The sequence below is a fragment of the Peromyscus eremicus genome, chromosome 3 (assembly GCF_949786415.1).
Source record: "Peromyscus eremicus chromosome 3, PerEre_H2_v1, whole genome shotgun sequence".
Taxonomy (NCBI): domain Eukaryota; kingdom Metazoa; phylum Chordata; class Mammalia; order Rodentia; family Cricetidae; genus Peromyscus; species Peromyscus eremicus.
The window spans coordinates 5,952,450-5,966,462 of NC_081418.1; the positions used below are offsets into that span (position 1 = coordinate 5,952,450).

Genomic DNA, 14,013 nt, shown 5'->3' on the forward strand with positions numbered 1-14,013 from the left:
TTGGTTTGGCTGTGTTAGCAGATTCAATACATGGAAGTCCATCAAAGGCATATACTTAATGTGCTAACTATAGATAAATGACCGGTCACAGGCAGCATGACTGCCATAAAATCAACAACCAGATAACAAGTGGAGCCCCAGCTGGGGCTTTTGACAACTCTGGTTGAATTTTCTTAACCCTGTTATGCGAGGGTGAGGTTTAATACTATTTCTCTTCAGTTAATAAAGCTTTGAAATCATTTCCCCAGTGAAATTTTCATGCTCCATATTATAATATCAATCTTGTGAGGAGATGACAATAAGTTGTGAAGTATGAAATGCTAGTTAACCAGTTCTAGACTGAATGCTCTATGCTAGGGAAAATGCACACACCCTGAGATCATACTGGATCCTCCTATGGCTCTGGGAGAACTGTAGTGAAACTTCCCAAGGAACAACTTGCAGTAGATATCTGCTTCCTTCCTCTTTGTGGTGGTGTTCTGAGTACAAAGGGTTCACATAGTAAATTAACTCATGAAAGAATATTATCAACATTGAGCCTTAGAGATTCATAGCCTTAAATGATTAGGGAGAAAATTTATGACTACTTGGTCTTATTTAGCATATACTAAAATGATCTCGTGTTTTAGAGTATTTTATTTTTTGTATTTATTTGATATATAACAATATATTATTTGATACATATATATTTATGTACATATATTCATGCAGATTAGACTCACAAAATATTATCATCTTCAGTCTCATGTGTGACAAAAGATGATCGAAATTATTTTCAATCTGAGCTTGGTCATTTGTAGGGCTTTCTCCATTGCTGTCCTCACAAACAATACTATCCATGAATGTAGAGTTCTTCATCTCAAAGACAAGTACACAAATCTTTCTGAGATAAATATTATGATTATAATGTCCTACATATCACTAAGACACAGGATGTAGTCAAGGGAATTGCTGTGAGGATATAAGTGGAGTTTTCCCTGGAGAGGGATCTGCTGCTCTGCTCTTTTAAACGTCATAGAGTAATCCTTTCCTTCCTTCCTTCCTTCTTCCTTCCTTCCTTCCTTCCTTCCTTCCTTCCTTCCTTCCTTCCTTCCTTCCTTCCTTCCTTCCTTTCTTTTTCTTTCTTTCATTTAAAGAGCAGCTCATTTTCAACCTGAACAGGTTAACAAACTCTGGGTGTTGAGCTTTGCTTTGGTTTGCAAGCGCCACTGCCTCACTGGTGTGTCAATCAAAATTCCACAGCCTTTCTTGGATGCTTGGAGGTGGGGTTATATAGCAAGCAGTAGTGATTTGACCCGGCACTTGGGGCAAACAGGACCGGAGCTGTCTGTGTGACACTGTAACCTTGCAACTGCGTTTTGACAGTTCCACTTGTGGCCTTGTACTCTGTCATCGGACTTCTAACTGGTAATTACTTCTGTGAACATTACCTAGCCTAAAGATTTGATGATCAAGATTTGTGCCTGCAAAACTAAAAGCTCTTGCTTTGATGGGATTATTTGCTTTGTTCTTGTACAGTTTAGAGCATAATAGTGTTTTTCTCTTCTCACAGAGAGGGAAAGAATGGGAAGTATATGCCCTCAGGCATTCTGCTTAAAATTTTAATTAAGAAAGAAAGTAAAAACTTGGTCAGCTCTACTATTTTTACTGTAATCTTGCCAGTGATGTCTGTTACTAAGTGAGAAAGATGATTCAGAAATATTTAAAATTATTCAAATACTTTAATATGTTTGTACATATATATATACCTACTTCATTAGTGGGTTAAAGGTACAATTGATATATACCTCTCTATCATCTATTTGCCGTCTGTCTGTCTGTCTATCTATCTATCTATCTATCTATCTATCTATCTATCTATCATCTATCCATTCATCTATCCTAAGAAGATAAATTGCAGATCATCGTTTTCTTTTTAAAGATAGAATCATACTAAATATTATTACTAAGGCTTTAGCCTGTTAAAAATTTGCAGCAGAGTGGTTGTCTTTGGAATTTTTCAGAAAGAAGTATGTTCTTCGCTGCTTCTGGTGGCCGATAATAATAAACAGAGGTCACAGGTAGTCACTCTGTTGCTGACTTTCCTGGCATGGTGCAAGTCAATAGGTCTGTGAACTATTTGAGAGGTGATTTTGCAACCTTTTTATCTTCTCAAGTTAGATGTTTCATCACTGCAATGTAATTCATTTAACATAAGCTGCTGAAACATTGATGAAATAGTCAAAAGGGTACACAAGTAACACCAAAATATTAAACTTAAAAGTGGTTTTCACTTTGCAAATCATTATTAAGATGTTTTCATGGTAATAATTTGCTGATAATAGAAAGTATACAAAATCAAGTATTGGAATTAGGCAAAATTGCAGGTACAGTTGCTTTATTGGTCACATACAATCATTTTACTAACGATGCTTTATGTTATGACTTGCATTGTGATGCAATGATCCACAGCAATATTTGCACTTTACTGTGGTTATATTAAGTGGTTGGCAATGTGGCCTTGGGAATTTGAATAGAGGGCAGCAGGAATAATTAGCCTCCGTGGGCACTGGGGGAATGTAAGGTTCAATGTATTTGTAAACTGGAGGAAAAAATGCTAATACTATCATCTTCCAAAAATCATAGCTTCACTTGCATCTAAATCTTTGAATATTTCCAGTGCTGAGCATACCTTGTCCCTTGGGCAACTAATATGATTACTTACAAACTGTAGACAAGCTATACTTAAGGAGTGCACAATGCCAGATAATTTTACTTTATATGATCCAGATTACCTAAAGCTATAATTATTAAATACAAGTTGAAATGTTTTAATGTATAGTAATGCTACAATTCATATTTTCTATGAAATCAATAAATCATTAATTCCAGCATTATGCAAATGAGTGTCTCTGAAGAAATTGATATTGTGTTTCATTTTGTTTGTTGAATTATTAGTACTTAGCTGCCCAATACATACTAGGGACTGATCATTTTCTACACTTTATTTTATGCACTTAGCACTGTAAATATTCAAAGAAGTCCCAGTGCAAATACTGTTTCATAACTGCAAGGCTATCCAAACAGGGACCTTTGAGGCTCTGCTGGACAAGCAAGGAATCCTTCATTGAGTTTGGTAGCACAACAGCAATATTTGTTCTCTAAAGATGATGAAAGACCAGTGGCGTCCTAAGTATATGCAGTCTGTGGAGCCTTAGGTTGCTTAGAAACTCAGTGACTATGGGCTTGCTATGGCAACCCAAATTATCAGTGAATGAAAACTTAGCTGGCACTCTGTTAAATCTCCATGTTTTGCAGGTAAGAATATTCAGATAATCCCTTCTGTAGTTTGAGTATTTTCATTATTTATGCAACCAGAGTAAATGGTATTTCAATAGACTCAAATATGAAAATAACTATCTATAATAGATCATACCTATATGAAATTGATTTTTAATCCTGTGTTTTATTTCAAATTTGCAATGTCTCTTGTTCGCTATCTTATTGTCTTCTCTTTCTCTCCATATGTATAGATATAGATATAGTATATAGATAGATAGGTAGAAGATGATAAGATAGGTAGAGATATAGATAGAGATACATAGAGAGAACTAGGTATGGTGCATTAAAACTGTGAGAAAGCAAAGTTGAGTCAGTATATTATTTAGATGCTATTTCAAAGGTTTTATGAATTTGATACCTTAATAGTTCTATTTACATATTCTACAAATGTATTTTTTGCATTACAAACTCATTTGCAGACCATACACATGTATATTGCTATATAATTTCTCCTTAAGATCTTTAATAACTATGTAATTAGCTGTATTAGAAATCAAATTCATTTGGAGAGCACATTTTGGAGGTCATTGCAAAGGCACCCTGGAGACTGCTGCTCTTAGTTTGTGTAGCCCTCAAGGCAGCACGTTTTAGTTTATGCAGCTCCTCATGCCTGAGCCTTTCTGTGGCTAGCTCTGCTGTTAGATTCCAGGAGTAGCTTTGCTGTTCTCCACATTTACACCATAAAGGGGCTGTGCTCTTCCCTGCACCTCTTCCCGGGTGAGTGCTGTGCTTCCCTTATCTCCATATTAATTCCAACTTTGTGTTTATCATTATCAATAGCATAGGCAGAGGCAGAGGCTCTCCTGAGACAGACCACACAGGGCTCCACTTATTGTTCTTTTCTCCTGGGCATCATCATTTATGCGTTTTGTTTTGATATTTAAGATTTTACCCTATTAGTATTTCTCTTGAGTGAAGAAGCAGCAGTTTGACTCGGGTTTTCACAGAAAACACCACAATTAATACCTTCACTATTTTTTATACATTTTTTTGTTGTATTTATGATTCCTCAGATGGTCAACATCTGTGAATTGCTTAGGGTGCCAGCTCAGCTAGATGGTGTCTCTGTAGATGGTAATAAGCCTCAACTCACAAAGGGAGACAAGTGCAAACATAGAAAGAACTTTGAGGTGTTTTCCTGAGGTAACTGTCCTTTGAAAGCCTAACCCAGGGCTCTATAAGATACCAATGAACATTCACTAAGCAGATCATACATTATGTAAGTATTTTCCCCTTTTATAAAAAAAAATAGTGTCCTGGCTGTGGCTGGCACATTTAATTCCAGCACTTAGAAAACAGAGGCAGGTGGATCATTGAGTTCAAGACCATCCTGGTCTACAGAGTTAGTTACAGGACAGCCAGGGCTACACAGAGGAACCCTGTCTTGAAAAAAACAAACGAACAAACAAACAAACAAAACAAAACAAAAGATTCTTTTCTCATACAACTCATATGATGTATCCTGATTACAGTTTTCCCTCCCTCCACTCCTTCTAGTTCCTCCCAAACATCCGTCCCCACTCCCTTCACAGTCATGTTTAGACGGTTAACAGATTACAATGAAGTTCAAAGAGCTAGCTGATATTGCTGCCTCCTTTAGCATGCCATCAAAGGTTTCAGAAGACTGCCCAACATCATGTAGCTCATTTTTACTCCTATCATTTTATACACTGCTTTTTGGTGAGTATACTTTCTACAATAAATATAAGGATCAACATTTTTTTTCATTTATTACTTTTTTAAGGATTCCAATGAACAGGCTGTAGTGATGCCTTCCCTTCACAGAGGAGTATTTGGTAGCTAGTGTCTCATTGTTTTTCCCCAAATCACTATCAGTTCAGAGTACTTGCCTCTCTAAAAGTTTCCATCTGTTCTTGCAAGGTCACACATGTATATGACAGTCTGTATGGAGACAGAAGATCAGGCCATTCAGGAAACTAAGGACTTGCAATAGGCCAAAATAAAGCAATGTGCACAACAACTTGCTAATGACATTCATTTAAGGGTTATATAGTTAATTATTTTAACAAATTTTAGAAAACTTCCTTTAATTCAAGATATGATGATTGATACATAAACAGAATTTGCACACAGGATCATTTAAAATATTTAGGGAAAGCATATTTTATAGGAGTATGTCATTCATTGTGCATTGTATATATAACAATATATACAAAATATAACAAATATATTATAGAATGGAAAAATTCAAGCTATGCATATAAATATTTCCTAATATGGAGTAACCACATGATATATATTTAACACATTCAGTTTTTGTTTAAGCCAAACTATACCTGCATATAGTAGACATGGCATGCTTAATGTCTACTAATCCAAAATCCTTACATCTGGGAAATTACCACTCTTTTAAATTTTGTATCAGATAACTAGAAAAGGCAAGCATTTAACATAATCGTGCCTTTTTAAATGCATAACTTCATACTTAGGCTATTTAGCATCCATTCAGTGTAGGACGGGGCAAAATTAGGTTCTGGTTACTGTTTTAAACTGGGATATATGGTACAAATTAGAAAAATAATTACCAGCGAATATGTTGAAGTAACTTGTTGTGAACTTCTACCTTGCTACTCATAAACTGAACTTAGGAATGTACAATTTCTGTGGAGAGACACCAAAGTGTTCTGAAAATATACAAAATTTTACAATATTGCCATATGGGATCTTACTGTATGTTGATGCCTATAGATTATGTATATTATAGAATTTATTATGTACACAAATATTTTTCTCTTTTTCTCCTGTTCTTAAAAGAGAGAACCATGCCGGGCGGTAGTGGTGCATGCCTTTATTCCCAGCACTCAGGAGGCAGAGCAGGTGGATCCCTGTGAGTTCGAGGCCAGCCTGGGCTACTGAGTGAGTTCCAGGAAAGGCGCAAATCTACACAGAGAAACCCTGTCTTGAAAAAACAAATTAAAAAAATAAAAAGAGAGAATCATTATTTCAAACAAGCTTCTAGATCACGTAAGGGGAATTAAATGATTGTTTACAAATTAGTTGTTTTTTGTTTGTTTGTTTGTTTGTTTGTTTTAAGTATATGTGATCAGGCTAAGGAAGTTCTTCTGTGCAAGCAGGAGGACCGGGGTTCAGATCCCAGCACCCATGCAAAAGACAGCACAGTGGTCCACATTTGTAACCCCAACACTAGTGAATAATACATATGCAGATCCTTGCAGCTTTCTGTCCAGCCAGACCAGCAGAATCCATGAGCTCTGGGTTCAAGGAGAGACTTTCTCCCAAAAACTGATGCAGAGAGGAATTGAGAAGGACACACATCAACTTCTTTCTGTCTTACTATCACATGAAGGAGCATCTGCATGCACACATGCATATTTTTTAAAACTAATGTTTTTTGTTTGTTTTGGTTTTGGTTTTTTTGAGACACAGTTCCTCTGCGTAGCTCTGGCTGTCCTAGAACTTGTAGATCAGGCTGGCCTTGAACTTGTAGAGATCTGCCTGCCTCTGCCTCCCAAATGCCATGATTAAAGATGTGTGCCACCACTTCCAAAAAACGTAAATTTTGACACTGCTTCTCCACACAGTGTCAAAAGTCATCTCTGCAAGATAATCAGTGGCACATGACTTTTAGAACAGGAAGTTCTCCTTACTTTATGAAAGATCGGAGGATATTAACCTGGAAAAAATGTTATTACCTTTCTTTTATCTAGAAAAATCTTAAAATATTGAGGTCCTTTTTAAAGGTCATGACTTCCTAAATTGTGATGGATTAACTTGGGCAAATGTATTGAATAAATTTTATCTTTATATATTAAAGCAAATGTTTGAAACACATTCATGCATTATATTCTTCTAAAGTAGATTATATGTCATTGTTTTATTTTAAGTTTATTCACATAAGATTAGATGAAAATGGAATGTGTGATACAGTCATGAACAGTCGTTTTATAAACAGAAGGAAAGGTTCCTCATGTCATTAATTTGCCCCAAAATACATCAAAGAAAATATTACCACAGTGGTTTCCCTTCACCCAAATGACATACCAGATAAGCCAGAGAATGATCAGTAAATAACACACATTTAATTCCATGTTCAGTTTTAATTTTTTGACCATTTGAAGAATTTCATATTTTTTTAGAATAGAGTGACACGTGTGAGGTCAAGACAGGTAGCAACAAAATGAGCTGCAGTTTTGGCTAAAACGTGTTTCATACTATTAGATGTGGTGAGCTGCCACTGGAAGCCAGAGACCAGCAAAAGAAACATCTGTTAAATAGATAAAAGGAGTATGTCTATAAAAGGAGTCAAGGACTACAGGAACTTACAGTTTCCTCTAACTTAAGAACTTGTGCTCATGTATGTGGAATTGTAATATAATGTTTTGGACACAATTCCAAATTCACATGCTTTAAAGCAGATGTCATTTTTGAAAGAAAATTAAATTCAAAACAAGATATCAAATAGTCAAAAAAGAACACAGTGAACGTAAGGCAGCTAAGGAGAAAAAGGACAAGGAGCTAAGACCATTCTGGAAACTATGGGATACTCATCTTCATGGCTTTTAATAGGTTTTCATGAAGCGTGAGTATCACATTTCTACTGATTTATTTTACTTCAGATTATTATTACTCTCATCCTCTTTCCTTCAACTGGTGTTATTATCAAAATTTCCCCCAAGGAGTTATAGAAAATGAGAGGAAAATAGGCCTAGCAACAATATTGAGTCACATCCAGGAAATACTTTTAGTTCTTAAAACACATGGAGGACGGTGCTATCAGCCTTATACATAATGCTTGGAAAGACATTTGACATCCTTAACATATTCAAAGCATTATGTTGCTAACGAAGACAGTATTACAGAGCACCACAAAGTATATTCTGAGTCCATGAGCATCTTACTTTATACTTTCACCTGTGAGCTGGAGGCAATAGAGAATAGAATGGTTATTAGGGTGGTATGCTAACATGTAGTTAGCTAAAAGACTGCAAGCTTCCAGATGCCGAAAATAGCTGCATCCTGAAAGTCTAACATGAACTTTGTTCTCCTCAAGCAGTGCAAAAGTCACAGAACTTGTTCACTAGTAGAGTCGTTTGAAGGTGACATTCCACAGCTCATAAAGTTCCACAGCCTACTGCTGTTTACTTAAGTTATAGCCAGGAACAAAAGAGAAAAGTTACATGTAGGAGTATGGAAGGAAATAGTCACAATGAGGTTCACAGACACTGGGACACTGGTGTACAAACAGGATTCATGATGCCTGAACCTACCCCAAAGAGACAGAAAGGTGATTCTTTCTCTGTGGCCCACAAGGTGAAATGCCCAAATCACTGTCGTTGCTCAACAATGTGAAGCAAACATTAATGTTTCTGCTATGGAGTCAGGGCCAAAACAAGGGTGAATGAATTAGTTAAACTTCTGTTATCCACTGTTTAATTGTGGAGATTTCAAAATGAACATTTCCGCTTCTTTGCAAAGTTTGAAATTCTTTTATCCAAACTACATCCACTGCAAAGAACACACAGGCAATGGGAGGCTTCTGTATTTTAGGATGATTCTGAACTTATAGTCTGTGTGTCATGTGCATCATATTCTGGTAGCCTCCACTTCTTAGTCTTCTGGAGTCTAATGTTTTCCAGGGTATATTAATAAAAATATGAAACAGACATCTAAATAATTCATAGCATTCCAAGAAAAACATTTTGTTCTGAAGGTTTTATGACATATATGATAACCATTCTATACATTTTATATGTTTATGCAACAACATTATATCAATATAACATATATGCCTATATAGTTTGCAAAGTATTTGACTATACTGTGTTGAAACTGAAAAAAAAATTCTTAGAGTAGAAGATGTTCCCGCTTTTAATGTGATGGATGATTAAAAATCCTAAGCACATTGTTTTTCTAAGATTTATCTATTTTGTATATATGACTGTTTTGCTTGCATATATGTATTGCACCAAGTGTGTGCCTGGTGCATACGGAGATTAGAAGAAGGTATCAGATCCCTTGGAACTAGAGTTTTGGATGCCTGGGAACTACTATTGCAGGTGCTAGTAACCAACCCGGATCCTCTGCAAGAGCAGCAAGTGCTCTTAACTGCTGAATCAACCCCCTGGTCCCCTAAGCATACTATTTAAAGATCTCTGGGGTTTGGTTTGAGAAGTAGCAGTTTCTTGAAAGACATAAGTAATTGGTTTTTCTAAGAATAGATCTTCAAGAGCCAATCTGGAGAAAGGAGGCTTTATTTCACTGGGAGGTTGCTTTCCATATAAAACCACCACCTGAAGCCGCTGTGTTGCTCAGGGGCAGTGTGCATGCCAAGTGGTTCTGTGAATGTCAGAGCAGGAGGATCACACTTCTTCATTCAACAACAACAAAAAGCATCAAAGACATATTATTTTCTATGTGGTGAAATGTGAAATGAGCTATTGTTATGTCAGATGCTTCTTGGAATACATCTCCATTGGCTTTACAAGGAAATCTAATTAAGTTTCCATCCATGGCCTTGGGAACAGTCAGTGATTCTGCTTGTGTGCCTGTATATGTGTTTAACTCTTTCAGAAACTGAATGCTGTTCTTGAGTCTTTAAACATAAGACACAAATATCTATGTCATTTATGCATTTTTGTTATGTTTTTCTTTCTTTTTTTTTTAACACAGACTGGTCAGTCTCACTAAGGACACTTAATAAATGGAACAAAGCCACCATCTAATGTTTAATTAAATGTCAGCTCTTTCTGTTTGAATGCATTTATCATGTGCTTCAATTCTATTACTGTTTAAACAACATAAAAATCGTGATGTTATTTTAGAATCACAAAGCATATTATTTTGTATAGCCCAAGGGCCAGGGCAGAGGAAACCACAAATTTTTTTTTCAAATGTATGTTTTATTAACTTCCTTTTTAACACCTCACTTCAGGAACTCTGCTGTAGCCTAGGTCTGCCACAAAATACCTCAACATGAACATTTGTTTGTCCTCAATCACAATAAATGTTTTGACTTTCTGCCATGTAAATCTTCAATGTTCCTTGTTTTCCATTCATTACATACTAAACACTTGGTTTAACTGTTAATTGGGTCTGTGTTCTTCTATTTCAACATATTCTGCTGTGAAATAGTTGTTTTACCTGAATTTTTAAAATTTTCTCCTTATGGTCTCCCATGTAGCATATGAACAAATGTGGCATCCTGACAAATTATGTTGAAATTAACATTTCCTTAGTTGTTTTCTTTTTAAGCCATAGCTTGGACATTGACTTTCCTTTTCCTCTCCTCAGAGAGTTAAGTCATATTAGCAAACCGTTCACATAAGAGTCGGGTCTGCCAATACTTTTCACTGCTTCATGAGATTTGCATATTGACCTAGCCATGCCCACATGAGATGTTTCTCCAAATACAGAGGTGTTATCTGTTCATTCTTTCTCATTTAGTCACAGCTCCTACTATGGCTTCTATTAAGCATGTAAGTAAGGTTATTTTGTGTTTTTAATGTGGGATGCTATGTCACACTCTCTTTTGATTCATTTGGGTCATGTGATATAAATCTACAACTTGCCTTTATAGTCTGCATTTTGTATTTGAGGGGACCCTTGGAATTTTCTTTTGAAAGTAATATTAGCAATCTCATTTATGTTTTCAACATTTTATTAGAATTGCACTACAACATATTAATGTTCTGTTTACTAATGAAACAAGTGTTCAATACCAATGAAACATATGTTCAATATTCCTATTAAGTAAACAAACAAGTTGAAAAACATAGGTGTATGTTCATATTCTACATATGTATGCATATATTACACATGTGAAAAATAGGTCTGCATGAATATTCTTTATTGTTATTTGAATATTAAGTAATAAATGGTTTCCTTAAAATTACTTTGTTAATCAATATTTTGATATAATTTATGGAACATTAGAATGCAATTTTATCCTACTTGATTATTAGTTACCACCTGCTCATTGTTTGTAATATGCATACATAATTTTCCTCCTAATATAATATCAGATCATTTTTGATCTTATTCAATTTCTAAACATGTAATTTAGTAGAATATATAAAGCTAGCTATTAAGAACATATTATCATTTATTTGATTTAATGTGTTATCATTGTATATGGACGGGGTGGGGCATGTGTGCCATGGCTTGTATGTGGAGGTCAGAGAGCAGCGTTTGACTGTCTGCTTCCAACTTCTACCATAGTTTCCAGGGATTAAACTCACTCTCTTGGGTTTGTATTGTAAGTGCTTTTGCCCATAAGCCATCTAGCTGGCCTATTGATCATTTCTTCCCCAGAAAAAAAGGATTTAAGCTTTGCTTTAACAAACATCACTCTGGAAAACTTGGAGTTTTCTGAAGAGTCTAGTGAGGTGGCTTGGTGGGCACCTTAAGGGATGCAAATGAAGTAGATCAGTGTCTAGCAGACAGTAAATGCCCAATGTGTCAATACTGTCAGTTTATGACTATCTTAATATTAAGAATTTTTATTACCTATGCAATCTAAAATTATAATCCAAGCTATACAGAGATGCTGCTTTTCATTTGCTGAAGTGTCAGAAAAAAAACTTAAATTCCACAGTTGTCAACTATTGTGACTCACCAAGAACCTAGATTTTCATATAACCATACATTATAAATATTATATCCACCGTATGATTTTCATTCAGCTTGAGAGTGTAGGTGTATGGGCTTCCTCTTCCACTGAAAAAAGACATCAGCGACACAAGTCTTGCTTGGTTTCAGATCCTATTGTGAATAAAGTGGGACTTAGACATGAGTCATGTGACCTCTCTTCGAGAATATTGTAATTCATCTGTCATCTGCCTCTCAAATATGTCCCAATATTTGTGTTACTCAACTTGTTGCACTTCCTCTTTTCACAAATTTTGAAGTGCATGAATCAGCTGTCTAAAGCACTGCCATGAAGGATTTTTAAAAAGTCATCGAGTGTTGGGTAAAGCATATTATTTCCATAATCTTAAAGCAAAGAGAAGCATTGTAACCATGACTTAACCTTTAAAAGCAAATGACAGGAAGTTAATGAATAAAATACTAAATTCTGTAGTTTAAAGAAATATTTTTTAACAAGTAACCTTTTTAGTTAAACGTTTTTTAAAATCTTAAATGTCAAAAAGTTTTCTGCTTCCCTACTGTATATAGATTTGGATTTTCATGTACAACTTGACAAAATTGCAGAACAAAACAAACAAAAACAGACCAGAGTGACTGTTACTTAACACTCAATGCACACTCAGGTTAATTCTCCTCTAGCAAGAACAAGATGCAAACGTGTCTGACTGGGTTCTCTTAGCAATAAGACTTCTCAAAGAATTGAACCTAAAATGACTTATATCCACTGATGCTTCTGTTCTGCCATTCATATCTGTTTATTTATTGCTGTAGTGGATATCTATAAGGCTCAGTGTAGTTCATCTAGAGCACATCAGCTACAAATACTGTTAAATTACCTTAAAGAATAAAAACCTGGGCCTGGTGAGACAGCTCAGCCAGGAAAGTGTTTGAGGATCTGAGTCCTCTTCCCAGAAGCCATGTAAAAAGTCCAGGCCTGATGTTCCTACTCCCAGTTCTGGGGAGGTGGCAAAGGGCAGATACCCGAGGCTTTATGGCCAGTCCTTCTAGCCTAGACACTGAGTCCCCAACGTCAGTGAAAGACCTTCTCAAAGAAACAAACAAACAAAATAGGAAGTGGACAGCATCTAAAGATGGCTAATACCCAGGGTTGTCCTTTATCCTCCATAGACATTCACATATATGGACACATACACCCGCATGGATATGTTCATGCCCATATATGAGCGTGCACACACACACACGTATACACACATACCCTTTCTCTCCATAAATACACACATTCATATATAACCTGAGTCTTGACTTTTAAATGGACATATATACTTTTAAATGACTTATTGCTCAGGTCGTATTTTCTTGACATTCATGTTGTGGATTTGATTCCACTGTGTGCTTTTTGACTACTGAATAGCAAGTTCCTTGATCACTGTTGGCTATGGGGCTGAACACTCACTAGACGCCTCTCAGAGTGTAAATTTGATTCTTTAGCCGGTTCAATGGAATGTGTAACATTTTGCTCTCCAGAGACAACCAGAAGAGGACATTGAACTGCTGATTAAAAAGCAATCCAAGTGAATGCAGTGTTCATTCAGGCATCTATTGTCAGGAAATAGCTTTTCTGTTAGTGTTCATATTCTATTAGTGTTCAATATTGTCTTTAAGACTGGCCTTGTCTGCCTTTGTGTTGAAAAGCTATTTCTAGATTATCATGTTAGTATTTATAGACATGAGAATAAATTTGATGAAAAAATATTTATATCAAAAAGAATGAAGTCCATAATAGATATTTTAAAAGTATACAATCTCAATCAAAATATTTATTAAGATAGTCTTTATCCTCCTTTGTCATAGCAAGCAATGGCAATAGAATGGTCACAGTTGTAAGAGGATTGTATACAGCTTCCTTTCCTGGAATCTCTATGTAATTCTTTCGAAATGAAAAGGATAATTTATTTATATTGAGGTTACACAAGATAGTTTCAACTTTCTTCCCAAATAAGTGGTCTGAAATCAAAGTGAAAATCCAATAAATCGAAATGGCCTTTTGTTAATAGTTAAATGAATGTACCAAGCACAGTCTCCTTGGAAAACTCGGCAAAGCTT

The 14,013-nt window shown here is 35.6% G+C and overlaps 1 protein-coding gene across 3 annotated transcripts in view; it reads left to right on the forward strand.

Annotated features, from left to right (window-relative positions):
• Cd36 (CD36 molecule) overlaps positions 1–14,013 on the forward strand; it is a 74,615-nt gene that overhangs the window by 23,588 nt on the left and 37,014 nt on the right. The window contains exon 1 of one of the 3 annotated variants that reach the window (XM_059257253.1): positions 1,322–1,407. The exons of 1 other annotated variant lie outside the window; for it this stretch is intronic. The gene's annotated coding sequence lies outside the window, so the exon portion shown is untranslated. Of the gene's footprint in view, positions 1–1,321; positions 1,408–10,756; positions 10,779–14,013 lie in introns of those variants that run through there. One more of the 3 variants, XM_059257254.1, reaches the window with a different exon arrangement.